This window comes from Pteropus medius, unplaced genomic scaffold (genome assembly GCF_902729225.1).
Source record: "Pteropus medius unplaced genomic scaffold, Ma_sr-lr_union100, whole genome shotgun sequence".
In the NCBI taxonomy this organism is placed as follows: domain Eukaryota; kingdom Metazoa; phylum Chordata; class Mammalia; order Chiroptera; family Pteropodidae; genus Pteropus; species Pteropus medius.
Window position 1 is genome coordinate 2,535,370 of NW_024354500.1, and position 13,131 is coordinate 2,548,500.

Consider the following 13,131-nt stretch of genomic DNA (forward strand, 5'->3'; position numbering starts at 1 on the left):
GAAATAAAGTCTAAACTCCATCATTTAGCATAGAGACCCTTTACTAGCTTGCCTACTTTTCCTACTATTTCTCTATCCCTTCCCCAACCCTGAACTGTATCACACACACACACAATACACACACACTACACACACACACACATATACACACACACACTGCCAATGCACACACCACTTCCCATGATTTACTATTTTTAAATAATTACGTTCTTTTATGCCTTTGAGCCTTCCCATGTGACTTTTATCTCTAATGCCCTCATTCTTGTCTTCCGCTGACTTTGTCCACATGATTATTCTCCTAATCGATCAAGGTCCAGTTAAAAATCCTACTCTCAGTACCTTTCTCATGCCTCTCAGGACAGAGTAGTTGATCTCATTAGTGCATATACAGATGTCTACTTTTCTTTTGCCACATTTTGTAACAGTTTGTTTTGCCCTATGTGTATCTCTCTCACTGTTAGCTCCTCAAGAGTAAGGATGTTGCTTACTTCATCTGTGTATCTCAGGTCCTAGCATAGCAGGACCTCAGAACATGAGTTATGACTGAAGAAATGAATGAATGGAAAACTCTCTGTTCTCTAAAGGCTTGGAATCCAATACAGGTACTAATGAAAACACACATGCAAAAACGATTCTATCAACAGAATAAAGGATAAAGAGACAAGTATGAAAGAGTTAAGAATTTTATGCTATTTGTTTACTTGAGTTGTGAATTAATTTTATCTATTATATCTGTTAGAAGATATGTCAAAGGATGAAGGTTAGAGAACAGAAGGTAAAGCTTAAGAACCTGTCCATGGCAAGGAGAATTCTTTCACTTTTCCTGTGAGAACAGTTGAATAAAACAGCTGGAGTGCTCTTCGAATATCAGTAGAAGTAAGTGGTTGTTCTGTTATTATTAAAGAGTTTTCTCCAAACTAGTGGCACAATAGGCTTCCATTAACAATTTTTGAACTGTTTGATCAGACACTTCAATTCTCTGATTCAATTCTGATTCAATTTTTGAACTGTTTGATCAGACACTTCAATTCTCTGATGGAAGCTACTCCAGCCTTTCTGGGTCTGTGCACGTGACATTTTGAGACAAACCATGTCTTAACCGAAATTGCAAGGTCTTTGTCTTCTGAGATCTGTGACGTTAGCTAAAATGATGTTTGATTGGAGTGTCGTTCGATTGACTGAGTTTGACAAAAATGCGGGAGGTAAATAAGATATACGGAAAAATTAATCATCCTGAGCCTGTGTAGACTAGGCCAGGTGGGAGAAGGGTACGTTCGACAGCAGAAACATTTCAAGTTCACATATTTTAAAAAGACAAAGGCGCTAGAATAACTAGTAAAAATCTTGTACTTTTACATTTTATTTTTGTTTCATTTCCTCATTCTGAGGGTGGAATTGAGCAGACCTGCATCTACTTCCTTATCTGTTGTTTGCTTGTAACCCAAGATATAACATACTGTGGAGAGTATTGTGTTAGAAATCAGAAGCCGTAGATTGTTGCACTGGTACTTTGGCTCTAGCATCTAACTTAGCCACTGTTACGCAATCCATTTAACTTTTATGGCCCTTACTTTCCTTAACTGTAAAGTGAGAACAATATCAGCTGCTTATGACCCCTCTGGATAATCAAGAGAGATGTAAGAATGGAAAAGTCATGAGTAAGTCAGCTGCCCGTGTACTCGACTTGATGGAACATACACAATTTTAACCGTAGTTCCCATTTTAAAAGAGGCTATTTTCCTTCCCCGCTTGAACATGACTTTTTAAAAAACTAAACAAACAATGTTAAAAATAACTAAAGCCAGAACTTCAGGCCATCAATCAAAAATAACCTAAAACAAGCACCATCGAATTGTGGTGGAATGTCTCATATTAGTCTCTAGGGACATGTTCGCAAGCCCAGTTTGTTGAAGCTGAGTGTCTTGTGTGGAGAGGTCAAATGTGAATTCTCCTGAGAACTGATGAACTACTCTCCCATGAAACAAAACAGCTGACTAGAGCTTTCCATCTGGTTAATTTGTTCTGTGGATACTAACAAAGAAAAAAGTGCTTGGTATGATTTTCTTGGAGCAATTACATTCAGAATCATGTAATTATGGCAGCTATTACTGAAATAGATGTAAAATATAGTTCATGGTAATATGTAACCAGATTTTATCAAGCACTGCATTCTTTTTTTTTAAAAAGTAAGACTCTTAGAATATATGTAGATTTAATACCATTGTTGACTTTTTTCCTCACTGGCATACAAAAAAATTTTCAAGATATAAAGCATACTGCCTTTTAAGATGCAACAGGATTATTTAGATTTCCGTCTATCCAGATCCCAGCTTTCTGCTTTTAAACCTAACATTAAGCTTGCCTCTACAATTTTGATCCCAAAGGAACCACAATCATTTCAGTTGGTGTAAGTTTAGTCTTTCCTTCAACTCCTTGAAAACTTGCTGTTATTTCTATAAAAGATTTTCTAAAAGAGCAGAACCAGTCCCTAGTTTGCTTCAGGGTCTCTTCAAAGTTTTGTTTGAGGTTCCAATTTTGTTCTAGGGTTTGGTATATACAAGGACTGAACTAAAAGAGATAATTTATCTAAAAGTGTTTAGCATTGGGTCAATTCATGGTAGAGGCAGGGGAAGTATTTCTTGTACAGGAAGCCCCCAAATCAACCCTATTTCCTAGCGACAGAGTCTACGAGGGCACTGCAGATCTAACATAAGTATCAGAGAGTATTTCCCCCACCTGTGGCTTCTTGAAAAATTCAACAAGGACTGCATGGAATTCCTCAAGGGTAGTAATTGTATAATTTGTTTGTTTTCGGTCTTCTTTTCTATTTGGAGATCACCTTCTTAATCACGCTTCTTAACTACTATCAATATCCGAACCATAGTAACTGTTCCCTTAGTGGGGAGGGAGCTCCTTAGATTCATTTGTGTAACACTGTTTCTACCTGCTTTCTCTTGCACCTAATAAATGCAGGCTTATTGAGCAAAAAGCATGATTTGTCATTGTAAAAACTAAGTCTACTGAGGAAGAACTTAATCTGTAACCTGAACCACATCTTTAACAGAAACTAATCAGCTGAATAACCCCCACGGGACCAGGTATTTGAGTGCACAAGATCACATAAAAAAATGCGCTATCTAAGGGAATATTCTAGGGGAATATATTTCAGAGAGGAAAGACAATGTCTTTTGTAAATGGATTTTTTTTTTCAGTTTTGACTTCAATATCCTGTGATAAAAGGATATTATAAATTGACCACTGTAAAACTAAGATGGCTATTTTATTTTCCTGGATGTTTTAAAATAAATTCCAATTTCCTTCCATAATGAGTGATGAGAAAACTTAATCCATACTTAATTCACCTTAAAAGAAAGACAAACATATTCGGTTTAAACAGTGGTTCAAAAGCAGTTTAAGTTAATAACCATGGGTCCAGGAGTTTAAAGGAGCTGTGTCCTAATCACCACAGGATAGTCCACTTAGCCTAACCTTCTATTATCTTGAAAAACTAAAAGTATATACTCTTCATAATATAGGAGAATCAAACAAAAATTATTTTCTATGACTTTCTTTTAAAAATATGTTTTTAAGTATGAGAAATAAACCTTTTCTATTCTGGTAATACATAAATCATTTTAGAAACTGTTCAATAAAATGAAGAGTGTGCTTTATTTGAAAGGTGGCCAATATGAAATGATAGATGCATTTTTTATCGAATGGAATCTATAAAGTAGTGTTTTAAATCCATGACTTACATAAATGACAACTCCAGTTAAACAAATTAGTTAGAAAGACCTTTCAGCCATTCAACTAATAGTAATAAATAAGATTTCATAATCAATCACATAATTCTTTCCTGAGAATAAGCCAAGTCTAACCATATAATAATATATTGGCTTTCATTGTCCTGGCATTAATGGATTATTATAGATTCTGTAGTTTTATAAACTTCAAATTCATATTATACCTTGTATTATACATGTTTTGGGGGTGACTATTTTCATTATAATCATAATGTAAGTTCACTGAGAGCAACCACTGTGTCTTACTTACATTTATTCTCTATTGAAGCCTAGCAATGCCCAACGGTCACTGGGCGACCTTGAAAAATGTCTCAGATAAAACTGATGATAATTAAATAAAATTTCTACTTTATTAAAAGTGATGTTGGCTCAAGACCAGGAAAATAAATGAAAACACCTTCAATTTTGGAATTTCCTGTTGGGAGAATCATTATGATTCCCTAAGTGACTAGAAGCGCCCTTCAAACATTCTTTCCTTGGTTTTGGAGAATGCTCTAGAGACTCTTTCTTTTCCTCTGAACTGGTAGGCCAAGTTAAAGGATAACAAATGTCCTATCTCTTTGTAAGTTTACCAGGAGTTTTGAAGATGGAGGTGTAGAGGAGGTATTTGCTATCTCTTCGGACCTTTTTAATTCTGTTTTCACTGCAGCCTTTAGACACCTACTGGGCCTGCAGAGGGCTGGGGAGGGGAGGGATAGGCCTCTGAAAGGAGACATGCTCTAAGGCCCTTCACAGAGCTGGGTGGGGGGCCGTATGCCAGGCACTTCTGTGAAGCCCCGCAGCTTGCCATTAAGGTCTGGTCATGAGGCATATGTACCCCTTGTCATATGCATGAAATTTTCTATCAGTCTCCAAATTCTTAAGTCTCAGTTGATTATTTTCATGATTTTTTGAGACAGCTCACAGTGACACTTTATAAAACCACTCCATTATCAGCAACCCATTAGGAATTTTACATAACATCTAAATACATATACTGTAAAAAACAAAACAAAACAAAAAAAAACAAAAAAAACCATGACATTATATTCTGCCTTGCATGGAGGAATATTGTGAATTATCTCCATCAATGGTGCTTTAGAGCAAATGAGATAATAAATATCAAAATACCTTAAAAACTATTATGAGTTACACAAACATAAACATTGCTGAGGAGAAAAGTACCCAGAAATTAAAGTAATGTTAGATAGAAAATGACAAAATTTTAAAAAAATATGTAATTTGTTATCCTAAAATGTTGTACATTTGGCACTGATCAAAACCAAATTTGGCTTCTCGTCAACTGACATTTAACTTAAATCACCGAGAGTCTCTCTTGAAGAAATCACTATACAGTGTGATGAAAGGATAGAAAGATAGTGAGATTTACTTTACACCATGGTATAGCCTTTGGTACCTTTTGCATTTTGTACCAAATGCACAAGTGCCCTATTTTTCAAATTAAATGAAACCAATACAAATCAGCAGATGAACTTTATTTCCCCCGAATTTCTTGTTTCTGATCATAGCGCATGAGAACTGGAAAAGATATATCAGTTTCAACTCATTTTACAGAGACGGAAACTAAATTCCCAAGAGGTTATTCATCAGCTAGTATTCCTTTCCAGAAAAAATTAGGAAAAATAGAATATATCTTCTAAATAAAATTTTGTAAATACTTAATAGAAAATACCCACATTGCTAACCAAAATGAATTTTAACAAGCTTCTTTTTAGGCTAGGTTACTAGTTTGAAATGAGTGACTTATTTAGGACCAGATCATTACACAGAAATGAAAGAGATTTTCTTTAAGAATGGCCAAAATTGTACGCCAGTTTGGTCACTCATTTAAAGAACCTTACATTTACCATAATTTTGGTAATTTTACACAATTCGTTTATCAGCTTTGCTCTGTGTGACCTCATTTTCTCAAGGAGAAAGAACTGATTCTTAGTCTTTAATTAATTAGTGGCATAACCTGTGTTTTCTGTAATAGTTTACTAAAAAAACATAAATCTCAACCATTAGGATAAGGAGAATGAAAGGAAAGAGATAGGAGAGGGAAGCAGAGAAGAGAAGAATTTCGGGAAAATCAGGAAAAGGACTCCCCTACGAATACAAAGATATTTAGAGATAATGCCTCCTAGTGCTGCAGTCATTTTGGTATTTTTTCCTTTGTTATAAGAGCACGCTTCTGATCCAGGCCCATTTTCACAGAACCACTAAATCTAGGAGCTCGGGGGGATTTTTGAAATTCTCTAGTTTGTTTCTCTCACCTAACAAGTGACAAAAACGAGTTTAGAAAGGCAAATTGAAGTGTTTCTTTCCCTTTTTTTTAAGCTGACAAAGTGGTTAGTAAAAAAGCTTCAACCAGATTTCAGATTTCCAGGCTCTGAACAGAAGCCATTCGTTGATGTTGTTTTCATATATAAATGTGCAAAAAGCTTGTATAGAATGACAGCTTAGGTTCCTGCTATGACTTTTCAAAAAAAGAAAGAAAGAAAGAAAGAAAGAAAGAAAGAAAGAAAGAAAGAAAGAAAGAAAGAAAGAAAGAAAGAAAGAAGAAAGAAAGAAAGAAAAAGAAAGAAAGGAAGATGAAAACCCTCTCCTTATTTGTACTCTGGCACTACAGGTTTTAATTGCTGACCAGGTTACAACCTCATAGGCATAAATAAACCGGTTCCTTCCGTGTCTGAAACCAAGCTACCACTTGCTGTACAAAATGAATCAATTATCTTTAGAAGCAAGCACATGTCCCCTGCAACATTTAAGGCAACTCAATTTCTATTAGTTTTTGTTTCTTATAGTTATTATTGGTTTACTGTGGAATTGGAAAGAAAAGCCATAAACCACATTTGGCTTTATTTTCTGCATCTACCTAAAACATGAGGCAGTGATGTGTGTGCACGTGTGGTGTGTATGTCTGTGTGTATGTAAGTATGTGTATGTGTGCTGAGTGGTATGTGTGTCCAAGAGGCGGGTGTTTGGGTTGAGGTTGAAGAGAGGTGGAAGTAGATGTTAACTAGTTTTCCCAGTATTTATGCTTGAAGCCAAATAATCATGTTCTTACCAGAATGTGATTTAAAAAGATACAAGGCAGAACTACATCCTGTACTTTGGTGATAACACTTATCATAATACCAAGCTACTTTCTTGACAGCTTAAAATTTGTTGGTGATGGAGGGGGTGACCATTTAAACCATCACATGGTGATATTTAAAACCAACTTCAATTTAATTTTTATCTGTTCTCAGTCTCAGAGATTTAGACAAAGTTGGCTCTCAGCATCCATCGAAGGAAAATGATTGCAGCTGGGGTACACACAGCTTTCACTCAGCAGTTGTGGGTTTATATAGCTTTGGAAATACAAAGTGTTGATTTAAGTTGTTGATGCTACTTCTGTGTATAAAGTAAAGGGGAAAATCTGTTATCGTTCTCTCAGAAACCAAACGTTCACAGTATAAGCTGACAAATATTTGTTATGATTTAGTGTTATTTTCATTTTCTCTAAGCATTACTCAGTGTGTGAATATTTAAGGCAAGCGAACGTGTCACATAGACAGAGCAACGAGACCTTTTTTGCCTTGTTCAGGGCTGTGTCCCTGGCACCTAAGACAGAGCCTGGCACAAATGGAGGTTAAATGAATGCAGGAAGGAAGAAGTCAGATGTTTGGTGATAGAATACTGAAAGTTTAGAGCCAAACAGACTTTCCCCTTCTATTTTATAAATAGAGGTCAACCCAAAGTCTTTAAATGACTTGTCTTTGAATCACACTGCTTTCTGTGACCACCTCCCCACCCCCCGCCATAATCCAAGCTTTTTAGGAGAGCATTTTGGACCTTTCACAATTGAGCATTTATTTGCTTTGGTCTGGCTTTTATACTTTAAAACTCAACAATATTAAGCAGCCAACTCTCTGACACAGTGTACTTTAGTTCCATAGGTTTCACAAAGAGCTCTTGAATGCTAATTTGGTCCATCCACAGAGCTTGGCAGGTAAGACCAGTTCTCTACCCTTGAAAAGCTTCCATGCTGGTATAAGAGGTAGACTCACAAATACTTTCTTTAGTCCATCACTCTTCCATCAGATTAGGGCCCTGGCTATAAGTTCTCATAGCTCTTGATACTTCAGCACTCACAGTACACGTTAGCCCCAAACATCTTTCCTGATCAACAATAAGCTTCCGGCAAGACAGGTGCTATGTTCCCACCAGACTGCTGGTCTCTAGCATTTACAGCATACACTGAACACTCAGTAAATATTGTGGATGGAAAAGAGGGAAAAAAGGAAAAAGGACATGTGGCAATGCTTGGACATATGCACAGGGTGCTCTGGAAATTTGAGGAAATTTCTAGAAAACTTCAGGTAAAGCTTCTTCTGGAGCAGTAACTTGAAGACTGAAGAAAAGCTATCCTCTAAAAACAGGTGGAGGAAGGATCTTAAGCAGTAGGGATGCTGAAGAGTTGTGGAGGTGGAGAAATAACATGCCAAGGGATATGGAGCACAGCTAGAGAGCACTGTTACAACTGTTGTAGAGCACAAACCTGGATGCAGCATTTCATTTACGCTTGGAAAATAGGTCATATATGAAACACAATATTTTTACATGTCAGAGCTTTCAAAACTCAACTATACATTGCTATGAAAAAACTAGCTCACTGTTTTCTTCTTGGCCAACCGAAGATCACACTGTAAAAGTAGGTCTGTGATGTACGTTATAAAAATATATCCTTTACTAAAAAATCTCTTTTATTTGGTAATTTTTTTCTTTGCACATTTAAACAAAAATATTTAGTTTCTTTTTTGCAAAGTTCTGTACATAAAAGTAAATATACCGAAACAACCCTCAGTAATCCTCACTGGTGGGCTCACCGTTTACAAGGAAGACTTACACTGATTACTTAAATTTATGAAAAAAAATGGGAATGCTTTTTTAAGTTAAAAATTATGTGACAGAACCTCTCACTCCCCCAGGTTTCTGTACTTGTCATTTAAGAGAATTTCTCTCTTTTGAAGGTATTGGGGATAAAATGTCCCTCCCTTAGGCTCACTTGAGCCTACTTCACTTGAGGGGTACCATAACTGCTAAGTAACTAGACAAAGGGACCCTCTCAAGGGTAACCCACTCTCCCCCTCACTCCAGTAGAAATTGCCAATGCACAGGCCCACACTCTGCTCCCCTCCCTGAAGGGAGCCTACTGCAGATGCCGAGCCCTTGCAAGAGTCCAAGTTCCCTACGCCCACTGGGAATAAGCTCAATTCAAGCTGAGTGGGGGTAGTCTTTGGAAAAAGCTTTGTTTTCCAATCCAGCTTTAACAACAATAAAATTGATATGACGCCTATGACTATTTTGCAATTATCTTAGAATCCTGAAAGGAGAGGCACATGATTAAGTGACTTCTCTAAGTTCCCAGACCTGGGACTTGAGCTTCAGCCAATTTGGCACGAAAAGTATGATTCATGGACCGGTATTATCAGCATCATCTGGGAGCTTGTTAGAAATGCGAATCCTCAGGCACTAACCCAGATCTACAGAACCAGAATATACATTTTAACAAAGACCTCTGCTGACTCCTGAGCACCTTCAAATTTGAGGAGATCTGCTATAATCCACTATACTTTTTCTCTTTAACCTCAATAAGGAATCTGAATATTATTCTAAGGCCAGTGGAGAGCCAGGAAAATGTCTGAAGTAAGAGAATGGTAAAATCAAATTTGTTTTTAGATCAATTTTTTTAGGTCATGACTCTGGCTTCAGTATGGGGAATGCAGGAGAAGAAGGCAATTTTGGAGGCAAGGAGACTGGTGAGAGACTCTTGCTAACCAAGTAAAAGAAGATGGCAGTCTGAAATAGGGTGGTGGCAATGACTGACCAAGGAGAGAAGTAGGTGAATGTATAAGGTAGTGCTGACAGAATGGAGATTCTTTGGGTATGTGATCAAGGAAAAAAAGGAGTTAGTTCACCCCAAGTTTCTGGCTTGCGCAGCTGGTTGCATAATGGTGTCATTTACTGTACATGAGTTTATTTGGGAGAAACAGGGTGGGCAACAGGAAAGGGAAATAATGAATTTACTTTTAGATTAAAATGATAAAATTTGAGAGAACTGTGGGACAGCCAAGTAGAGCTATAAAGCCGAGACCAAAGAGATGGGGCAGGGAAACCATGTAAATTACTTGGGCATTTTGAAAAGGGTCTCATGGCAAACTCTATATCAAAATTTTTGCCTGACTTGTCTTTGATGTTTCTCCCCTCTCTCCCATTGTATTCACTGAGTCCAAACCTACTCTGGGCAGTCCTGTACTTGGCAGACAATTGGATATATAGATCTGTAGCTTAGAAAAAGTATCTTAGCCAGAAATAAAGATTTTGGATCTATAAGCATATGGAATAGATATTAATTAAAACAATGAAATTGCCCAGAAAGAGAAAAGGAATCTAGGATATAGGAGAGAAGTAAAACAGTCTGAGAATAGTGGTCTTAGAAGTAAGAGGAAAACCAGGAGTTTGATATCATGGAAATCCTGGTAAAGAGTATTTCAAGATGGGGAAAGAGGAGAATAGGGTAAAATGCTTTTGAGACATCAAGGAGATAGAGAATGAGAAATATCTGCTGGATTTAGCAATGCACTAGTGATTGATAACTTCAGTGAGTGCTAGGGAAAACTGATGAGGACTAAAGCCAGAGTGTGAGAGATTGAGAAGGGCAGGCTAAGGAAGTGGAGGTACTTAATAGAGTGTAGATAATTCTTTTAAAAGATTGACCTTTGAAACTGATTGATCTATGAAATGAGGGCAACTGGAGGAGCCCAAGGATAAAGAAGCTTTTCAAGACGGGGAATTTGAACATATTTAAATACCGATGGAAGGAGCCAATAAAGAAAGAAAGATTAAAATCTGTGATCTATATAGTGAAGGGTATAAGATAATAGGCATTAATTTAGCTCTTCCTTTTTATGTTACAATCTACCAACAGGTCGCTATGGGGATTCTGAAGGATGGCCAGAGAAACAGGAAGATCTCACTGCAGTCATCCTTTCCACGTTCTGGGATCTTTAAAGGCTTAATCGTATCACCTTTCCATTCTACGCGTTGCTTCCGCAAAAGGAACTGTTCTGCTCCTTGAATCTTCTACTTTTATTTCCATGACACATTTCCCAGAACAAGGCCACCACGAATTAACTAAGCAGCTGATTTGGATATAAACCCTTAAATGTCATCTTTAGCTAAATTCCTTGCCTTAACCTCACCTACCTTTAGGTGAGGACAGTTTAGAAAAACAGTTTAGGCATATTTCCACCCTAAGCCTTTAAAAGATTTAGTGAACCGGGTTCCAGGCTATGTCTGAAGCTGAGGTTTCATGGAGAATAGTGAGGACCCCAGAGAATACTCAAGGGTAGATTTCAGGAGTCTCGCAATGTCATCAAAAAACTATTTGCAATGGACTTTTCTTCCGAGAAGAGGATCCATTGAGTCTATGAAATTAAGAGGATCTGTGATCCCTAAATACTCTGATGTGCAGATAGATAAATGCTCAAGCTGATCATTTTGGAGGGATTTAAGACGTGGCAGGAAGGAGCCCTCCTTTTTCCTATCCTTCTCTTCATAGTTCCTTTCAGGGTACCAAAAGGTAAGAAAGAAAAATGGCGACAACTAGAGAGGAAAAAGACAATTACAAGAACATGGAAATGCAAGTTTGTTTAACTGATGTCTGATTCAGAACTTCTCATGTGAACCCAAGTATTTGGTTTTCAATTCTAAAGAGATCATGTTTCCTAGATTGAAAACATAAAAAAAACCAAACACACAAAAAACAAATCATGTTTTCTCCAACGTGTTCTAGAAAACCACTTATTTTAGGTATTATAGTAGAAAGTTACTAGGCTTGTCTAAGGAACTCAAATTAATCTAGCTTTACTCAAAATATTGTTGGTAAGTATAATAAAAATAAGGGCTAAACTTGTCAGTGAGGTGATGTTACATTAAAATACAAATCTGCTCCTCTTGTTTAGGTAGAACAGTCCCAGAATTGGCAACTAATGATAACGTGTGGGAATAAATAGAACAAGTGTAGAAAACAGACATCAGAGTTTACCTTCCCCATCAAGCCATTTGGATTATGGCTTTAGGCATATATCATAACAAATATGTTAAGAAATCTCTTGTGTGATACATGTGTTTGCAATATTTGTGTTATATTTTAATCCATATACTTTGCTAATAAAAATGCTAGACTTTCTACATGACAATATTGTAGATGTGAAATGAAAGCAAAAATGCCTTGAGGATTTTCTTGCATTTAATTTATAAGAATTACAGATTTTATTAATTATTCTTTTTAGTTTTCACAGTTCTGGAGCCCAAATTGACAGCTGAGAAGTTGCATTTGATTTTCAAATGGATGACAGACACCAAAGACGGTCTGACTAAAATAGTGAGGGAGAAAGCATAAACATATGGGACTGATGCTTGTACTTAAGTTTAATGCTCTCTCTGTTTCAAGGAGCAATGCTTTAGATTCATGTAGTGTATTCATAGGCCAGACACACAGACCACAGACATTTTAATCTTAGAATATCAATGATTATGAATCGTCTCTATGCCTGCTTCTGGAAAGTAAGCAGTTTTTTTTTTCCTTGAAAATAGCAGGCATCTCACTAACTCACTTAAAATCTGTAAATGACTTCCAATTGTGCTATAGATATATAAATCCAGCCATAGAATGCCCTTGGTGATAAAGTTAGTCATTCAAATATATTAAACCAAAGAAAACCCCAGAATCTCACCACCCCCTCTTATGACAATGAAGCTATACCCCCATGAATACAGCCTATTTTCAGAACTTAGGAGGCAGCTCCAAAGAGTTATTTGGTCACTATGTTGCCTCCACACATATATCATCAAAATGAAAAATCTAAAAAGCCCAGAATATAAAGTTTGATAACTGTTGGATCAAATGACTTTAAAAAGTTTCTAAGAAACTTCAAGATCTATACTTACTTGCCAAATGTAATTTTTCTCTTAAGCAGTCACTAGAAAGTTTATAAGACTCTCTTTCAGTTAAAATAAATTAAAGGAGCCAAAATACTATGTAAAAACACATAGGAAACATTAAAGAAAACAAAACTTACTTTTTCTTAGAGCCGCTTCTTCCTGTAATTTAAACAGTATGAAAGGAGACTGTATGATGATTTCTTTTTCCTTTAACACATTCATATGTCAACTCCAAAAGGAACAGAATGAGCCACCAGAGCTATCTGAGGGGCCCTCCTAATTGCAGCTTTTTCAACTTTGTAGAATAAAATAGGAGAGTTAGTTGGTCTCCTCCAAGTCTTGTGACATGTGCACA

At 36.6% G+C, this 13,131-nt stretch overlaps 1 protein-coding gene across 1 annotated transcript in view; it reads right to left on the bottom strand.

The window, feature by feature from the left end:
• Nucleotides 1-13,131, bottom strand: part of FHL5 (four and a half LIM domains 5) — a 29,750-nt gene extending 16,619 nt beyond the window's left edge. Inside the window, exon 1 of the mRNA XM_039853127.1 lies at nucleotides 12,914-13,131. The gene's annotated coding sequence lies outside the window, so the exon portion shown is untranslated. The remainder of the gene's footprint in view (nucleotides 1-12,913) is intronic.